The sequence below is a fragment of the Solanum tuberosum genome, unplaced genomic scaffold (assembly GCF_000226075.1).
Source record: "Solanum tuberosum cultivar DM 1-3 516 R44 unplaced genomic scaffold, SolTub_3.0 scf00059, whole genome shotgun sequence".
Classification (NCBI taxonomy): domain Eukaryota; kingdom Viridiplantae; phylum Streptophyta; class Magnoliopsida; order Solanales; family Solanaceae; genus Solanum; species Solanum tuberosum.
In genome coordinates, this window is record NW_006238983.1 from 207,074 (window position 1) to 215,903 (window position 8,830).

Below are 8,830 nucleotides of genomic sequence, written 5' to 3' on the forward strand. Positions count from 1 at the left end.
ACTTTTGCCTGTCCTCAAGCAAACTCAAGTTCAGCCGTTCAAAAAGGGTGTCTCGAATAGTGCTACATAAGACTCAAATGCAATTAACAGTATCCAGCAAGTCAATTAAAAAAAGACAAAAAGGGAGGTAAAGAAACAATCCTGTCTAAGCAGTCGCTCCATCTGTCTGGGCATCAGTGCTTAGGGTCATGCTCGAGGTTTGGGTATCAAGAACCGGGGATATTTCTGATGCATCAACCATGTGAGGTCCATTAGGAGTGACCTCCTGCAAATTTGCCCAATAGGCATGTATAGCGGCATAGAACTCTCGAGCCCATGACAGTACTTCATGGTTTCTTGGAATTTTTGAAATAGGTAACCGACCATAAGATGCATAGACTTCCATGGCTCCCTTGCCTTTTCCCTTATATTTTTTCCCATCATACGTGGGCGGTGTAGTGGCCTTGCCTTTGGATGTAGCGGCCTCTTCATTCATCGTCTTCCTTTCAGTCTTCTCTTGGGTTGGTACAATTATCTCGGCAGCTTTTGGTTTTGCCAAATCTACGAATCCTCAAGAAGAATTAAATGGATTGGCTCGAAAGGTCCGGTGAGTCAGCCAAAAGTTGAAATGTATGCAAAATCAAATGAGGCAGAAAAAGGGTGATCAAGAATACTTTCAGCGAATCGCCGAGTACTTTAGGCGACCTCAGGCTTCTAGCCGAAAGTTACAACATTAAACATCAAATTCCACAAGAAATTAAAGTGAGATAAGGGCATTTGGCGAACCGCCGAGTAGTTCGACAGGCTAGACCTAGTTTGCCAAACAGCCTAACGTGCCTATTATCAACCCACCTTCTCGATTTCAATCTCTTTAACCCCGAAATACAAAGTCAACACATGCACTAGTGAGATTTAACTCACATCCATAACATCCAAACACAATCCCACAAAACATGCTTATACTAAAAGCACAAACAAATGGGGTCTCAACACTTATAAACAAATTGAGCCATATTTAGAGATTAATACAGGCACACACAGGAACAAGATATGGATATTGCGAATGAGTACAAATTCTATAAAAATAATTTCGAGTGTCAGGTAACTAACCTTTGATGCTGATAATGGTAAGACTAAAATGCAAGGCAACAAAGAAATCCAACTCCGAGCACAAATCAACTAACAAAAATACTAGTAAAATGCGAAAATAATAATAAAAAAAAAATACTACCTTGGTGTGAGTTTGTGAAGGTTAAAAGCTAGGGAAAATGAAGAATTTGGACTCTTAAGACCTGTGGCCTTCATAAACTATCCAGTTCACGTCCACTCGGCGACATCTGTCGCACTCGCCAATCCATTCGATGACACACTGAATGGTCATTTGACTCGTCGAGTTTTATAGGACCTTTAGTCAACGAGAGGGTCCAAACAACGATCTTAATTGTGGTCACCGATCTGGTTGGCTACACGTCGAACTGCTTCTCAAGCTCGCCGAGTTTTACAGGCTCTGATTTATACGTGTGTTGAGCCAAACGGCGGGTCAAGTCGGGTACGCTGACCCCTTCGGCAACTCACCGACTGGATCTATTGCTTGCCATCCTTCACTTTTTCGAACACTACTCACACTTCAACCTATACCAATAACACACCATTATTTTACCAATACACAGTTATAAAAATGATAGAGGTTTTGGGTTGCCTCCCAAACAGCACCTTAGATAACGTCACGGCACGACGCAAGTCAACAACTATTCTTTATCCTCGGAGTCAGCCATGGTGTAGTTAGGTGAGTCCTCAGCAAACAGTGGATAGCGACCTGTCATCAAGTGGGTGATTTGAGCATCCTGCAGCTGAATAGTCATGGAGTTTGCGGTAGACGTTTCATTCAGCATTTTAATGTTATCCTTCATCTCATTCAACTTCTTGTCTTGTTCTTCAAGTTGTTGTTGAATAAGTGAAATGGCTTCATTATTCTGCACGCCCCCATGCTTCTTCCCGTGTTTACGTTCGCGAAAGAGGAAGTGTTTTTCCTTTTCCATGGCTTGTACTTCTAACTCTATGACTCGTTTGGATAGAACATCCATCTGAGTAACTAGTGTATCCCACTCTTGCTTCGTTTTTGCATCCTTGTTGGTTTCAGCCATACCATCAAAGATTTTTGCGATGACTTCGTAGAGTTGGTGTAGCGTACCCTCTGAGCAAAGTTGATCGGCTATACTTCTATTTTTGGGTCCAAGATCCCTATAGAAACACTCCTGTAGTGCCTTGTCAGTCATCCCATGAGATGAGTACAGTTGTAGCACTGCATGGAACTTCAACCACATTTCTTGAATTGTCTCATCCCCTATTTTTTTGAATGTCAGGAGGTTGTCCCTGAGGTTTAGTAGTTTCAGGAGGGGGTGATCCGTGTGGTATCCATAATGATCATCCATTCTTATTTCCCTGCTTTGATATTCCAAACAAGCAAAACAAAACTACAATTTAGATTAGTAAAGCTAAACCTAAAAAGAATAAAAAAAATTACCTAACTAAGAATTCCAAAATAACACCACTTCCCGGCAGCAGCGCCATTTTGATGTTTGCATAATCAAGGACACAACTTCATATGCAAGTTTCTACGATCGTGCAATAGTATAATAACCCAACCAAGGGTTGGGATCGTCCCCAAGTGAGTGGTTTTGAGAATTAATAGAAAAATAAAATTAAGTTCTAACTAATCGTAGCTAAAGACATTAACGATTAAAAACATTGTAAATTAAAGGGTGATACAAGAGTGTCAATTAACAATGGAGTTTTGTCACTAGTAAGTAAAAACAACAAAATAAACAAGGATTTCCAAATAATGAGAGGGGATCCTTGGGATGTGATGGGAATACGGGTTAAGCTAGATTATTGGGTACATGCTTTTGATATAAGATTCATAGAATAATTGTGACTAGGCTAGACTTTAAGGGGGATAAGCTCTCTCTCGAGCAACTTACCCCGTTTCAAATGCGTTCCTCTCGAACACCCACTTGTCGAATAAAGACCAACCTACGCCTTAACCCACTCACACTTTCGAGCTGAGTGTGTGGACATGGGACTAGGGTTCACTCTCTCGAGTTGAACTTCATGTCGACCCACTCACACTGGCCATCAATCTAGTGGTCTTAGTTTTACGACCTCACTCTCGAGCAAGCCGAAAACACATAAATTAACTTGTATTTGCAACTAGAAATTCATTAAATTCATCCACAACCACTAAACGAAATCACATTTAAACTACGAATAGACTATCAGCAAGCAAGACCCAATAATTATCTTAACCCATATTCGCTAAATCACACCCCAAGAATTGGGGGTTTTAGCCACACATCAAGAGAAAGAAATTTATACCTAAATGAGCTTGCATTCAAATGGGTATGAAGATTTAAGTCTTGTTACAGGCAAAGAATGAAGAATCCATGAGACCTAAGTTCAAATCTTTGGAGATGAAACCCTTTTGTTCTTCAAGTTCTCCAAACCCTTTCAAACTTGGAGCAAAAGTCTCAAAAAGTACTATTCTATATGAAAATTATAATAATTGTTCGACTCTTAAACTACAACTCTAACTAGTATTTATAGCTCTCACATATTTGTGCTGCAGCGGATCATTCAGCTTCGTTAGTCGGAATCGTCGATCGACTCAGCGATTTACCTTTTGGTGTAGTTCATCGCCGTCTTGCACCATCCTTCAGCATCGTCGTGCTCTGGGTCATTGGGCGACGTGGTACTACGTCGTGGAACTTCTCGGCGATGCGCCGACTACTCCCTTTTTTCGCCGACTTGATCCTTTCCTTCATGGCTCAGCACACTGGAACATAAGGTGAAGTAAGACCCTTTGGCGACTCGCCAAGTGGACTCGGCGATCCTCAAGCCTTCATTTCTTCGTTCTTTTCAGCCTTTTCATTCCTTTTTGTGACGTAGTGTCCATGCTTTGCCTCAAACTTCAAATACCTAAAACTTAAAGGTTTTCATCAGATATTGAGATAAAATAAGTATTTGAAAACACAATTTATATTAAAATATAGTCCTAAATGAGTCCAATTTGTGGACTCATCACAGTCCCCACATATACACATAAAACAGCCAGAATGTTCTTTATCATAGTAACCAAATACTAAACTCACCACCCCTTGAGTTCTTAATAACAATACACATGTAATTCTTCATCGAAACTCATGCATAATGAGGACAAATAAAGGAGTAGTTACCTTACCTTAATTTATGCAACTTTCCCTTTCAACTTGAAATCTTTAAGAACTTCGACTTCCCTTTTACAGTTAAACCAAAGAAGAAGAGAAAAATATCTTAATAATCAAGGAAAGTGAGCAGTAACTTGTGGACACATTCTGCCCTTGTACTTGTTCTTGAGTATGAATAACTGGTTTTCCTAATCATCCATGGGAGAATTAAGCTAAATCCATAAGTGTTTTCACTTACCTTAACTTGCAAAGATGAGAGTTTCTTCAAGAACCCTAGAATAAATTGGAGGCTGCTATTTTAATCCTAAAGAGAAAAGAGAGAGAAAGAGTTGGAGCTAATTCTAAATTTATGTGTTTAAATGGTGTGGGAATAACAGTCAATATTTATCTTATTTTGAGCTTTCTTCACCTTTAAGAATATCCTCTAGAACTTCCTTCTTTTAGCTTCATTTTCAGCCACTAATTGGTCAAGTAGGTGATGCACCTGCTTATGTACATTAAGCTGCTCAAAAGGTCAAAGTAGGTGATTCACCTAGTTGCCCTTTTCCTTAGTTGGGCTTAACTTAGATTGGGTCTTGGCAGATTTGGCTGTTGGGTTTTAATTTCATTTTCCTTTTATTTAACTTAGTTTGGGCCTCAAGTGAGTCCATTAGCATAGGCCCAAATCTGATCCATAATTATTGACCTTTTTAACTAGATCCATATAGCTCAAGTAGGTGATGCACCTACTTGGTCCTTTGAACTGGTCAATAAGTCAAAGTAGGTGATGCACCTACTTGTCACCTACTAGCTTAGTTAAGTCAAGCAAGAAACTCACTTATTTTATTACATTTTCTAAATATTAATCCCTTTTGCTTTAACTTAGCACTTAACTTTCAACTTTAAGCTCAATTACCAACCATACTGTCTCGAGTTTAAATACTTCCGTTGGAGTTAACTTGCAGTACACATGCTGAAACGTGCAAGGCATCACATCACCTTCCGAGATAGTTTAAACCAATATTAATCATATAAGAAACATGGTCCCTCACCTATACTATAAGTCTATGTCAAGTATCACAAGAATATAACAAGCATATTCATAATACGGGCTGTTACAAATACATGTTTATACACATTTATACAATATTGATACATGAAGTTGCATGGTAAAAGGCCTTTTTAAAAATAAAAAAAGGGGGAAAAATCTCATTTTTAAAAATAAAAAAACGCAACAAAAAAAATAAACTTTTCTAAAACAGAAATTACTAACACTGCAAAAAAAAAAAAAAAAAACTAAGCAAAAATGGCCTAAATGTCTTGGACTGATTTGAGCTATATTAATTGTGTGTGGCTTCCATGCATTATTAGCAACTGGTTCAAGATCGGCTCAGACCTAAATTTTGGTTAGGTGCCAGTTGCACCCCTCAAGTTTAGAGCTTTGATCAAAATTATTATTCTAATTAAGGCTCATATTTTAAGAAACTCTATATATCATGGAGCCACCAAAATGTATTATGACTTGAGACAACAATATTGATGGGGTCAGATTAAGTCTGATGTTATGGAGATTATTGTTCAGTATCCGAATTGTCAATAGGTTATATTTGAGCACTTAAGATCTCAAGGCACACTTTAGAGGTTGCCCATTTTGAAATGAAAGTAGGAAAAAAATGTCATGGATTTTGATGTTGGTTTTCTTAAGACCTTGAGTAAGTTTAATCTAATTCGCGTGGCTGACATGCTGAGTAAGTCTGCACACTTCATACTAGTTCAGGTGACTTATAATACAAAAAAATTGGGAAAGATTTATCTTCATAAGATTGTTCGGTTGCATGGATCGGAGTTCCAATCTCTATTATTTCTGATAGAGGTGTATATGCAGTTTACTTTTAGCTTTTGGAGGTCCTTGCATGCTGAGTTAGACACTAGACTTGATTTGAGTACAACTCTTCCTCCTTAGATCAACGGTCAGTCTGAGCAGACTATTCTGGTATTGAAGGACATGCTTTGCACATGTGTGATCGACTTTGGTGATCGTTGGAATAAATTCTTAACCTTAGGTGAGTTTGCATATAATAATAGTTATTACTTTAGTATTGATATTACTTCGCTTGAGGCGTTATATGAGAGGAGGTGTAAATCTTTCATTGATTGGTTTGATGTGTTTGAGGTAAAACCATGAGGTACTGATCTTCTAAGAGAAACTTTGAAGAAGGCTAAGATGATACGAAACAAGATTTTGGTAGCTTACAGTAGACAGAAAGAATATACTAAATAAAAAAGTTAAAGATATGAAGTTCATGATAAGAGAGCAAGTTTCGCTCAAGATTTCGTCCATAAAGGGTATGATAAGGTTTGAAAAAGGGGTAAGTTGAGTCTATGATTCACTACGCGTGGGAGAGATAGCCTATGAGTTGGTCTTGCCTCCAGATCTATCAAGTATTCACCTAGTATTTTATGTGTCCATGCTAAAGAAGCTTCAGATAGAACTATATCTTTCAGTGGGACTTTGTATTACTTGATAAGAGCTTTTCTTATGAGAAAGAACATGTGGCTATTTTTTATAGGATAATCCGTAAGTTGATAACCAGAATAATTCCATCTATGAAGGCCCAGTAGAAGATTCGTCCTGTAAAGAAGGCCACTTGGGAGACTGAACTAGACATGTATAACATATGATAAACTCAAATGTTCAAAATATAACTCCATTTGTCCGAATTTAGTTGACACATAATTCTGCCTGTGTAAACTTTGATCAACATTTCACAAATGTATTTTGTTCTTCTTATTACATGAGATAAATTATAAATTATACTCTCTCTATCCAAATTTATGTGACACATTTTATTTTTTTGAGAATCAAATAGTTTAAGTTTGATCGAGAATTTGCTCATGGAATCTTCAATTTTTTTTAAAAATGAAAAATTATATATTTGCAGCCGTAAAAAGTACTATAAGTCACAATAATTGACAATTCAAAATATTTAAAAGATATATGAAAAAAACTACGATAAAAAATAGACTTATTTAAATCTAAAAATTTAAAATGTATCACATAAGTTGCTTAAAATATTATGTTGACATAACCCAATTTGGCTTTAAAGTTTAGTCAAATTGAACTCAAAGAGAGTCCTAGTATTTTTTTTTAAAACTAAAAAATATACGTGTCTTTCAATATTTGTACATGCAACATGTTATCCGCCGTTGGAGTTTACACATGAGGTCTGTTGGACCTGGGCGCCCAAGAGACGCATGTTTGTCTAGTTGATCATGGAATAAGTTTCAAGTGTCATCATCACCAAGTTTAAGTGTCCATTTATAAATTTCACCTATTTAAATGTGTGGATCGGTCGGTTCGGTCTGGTTTTATGTATTATTGGTTCGATTTATTGATTTTTTATTTTTAAATACACTAAATCAATAACCAAACCAATAAGATATTTTTTATCCTTTTCGGTTAATCGGTTTTGGTCCTTAATAATTCGGTTTTCAGTTTAACCAATAAGAAAATGTTTATCAATCAAATATATGACTTCTCTAATAAATTATTCGAGACAAGACAATAATATAACTTACAAATGATCATAAAATAGAAACAATAATAACAAACATAAAAAGAAGAGAAAATACATCAAATCCCCCCTGAACTTGACAGCATAACTTACTTTAGCACTTAAACTACACGGGCGATTAAATACCCCCTTAACATCTTTGAAGTGAATTAAATACAACCCTGAGAGTAGAATACCACTCTCACCTGCCACATCATGGCCATATAAGTGCCACATCACAACCATGTAAGCACCACGTCATTAATTTTCAATCTTTTTTTTTTTTTGCTTATTCACCCTTTTTCTTAAACATTTTTTAAAAATTCATTACACTAATTAATTAATTAAAAATGCATTTAAAATCAAAATTGCCCCACCTTCTTCCACCTCTTCTCTTCTACCCCCCCCCCCCCCCCCTTTTTTTTTATTTTCACCATTTTTAGCCTTCACACTTCTTATTTTTTCCTGACCATTTCCAGCCTTCAATAGTTGTTTTCTTCTACAACATTCATCAATTTTTTTTTAAATAGAGCATACTTACTTTTTCTTCTTCGAACCTTCTCTTACAAATCTGCCATCGGATAATGAACGACTCAAATGAAAAATGAAGGTTGTATAAGAAAGTTGATAGACCACATTTTTTACATCACAACTGATAGAATTCAAAATAGGTCACTTAAAATTCAAGAAAGTTTATATTCAATAATATGAATTAGGTGTTGGGTTTTGTGGATTACTGAATGGCTAGTGAGGTGAGAGATGAACTTGAAGGAAAAATGACTAATATGGAAGAAGAAAGGTATAAAGAGTGCTTTAATGGGGAAGACAACTACATAAAGAGAAAACAAAAAGATTACTTTTTTTTTTAAAAAAAAAAGGGAAAATGCATAAGTACCCCCCAGCCTATGTCCAAAATCCCAGAGACACACCTAACCTTTACTAAGGTCCTATTACCCCCCTAACATTCACTAAGGTCCTATTACCCCCTTGAACTTATTTTATATATAATTTTCTACCCCTTTTCGACCTATGTGGCACTATCTTGTGGGTCCAGCGTGTGTTGACAATTTTTTCAAGGATAGTGCCACGTAGGCC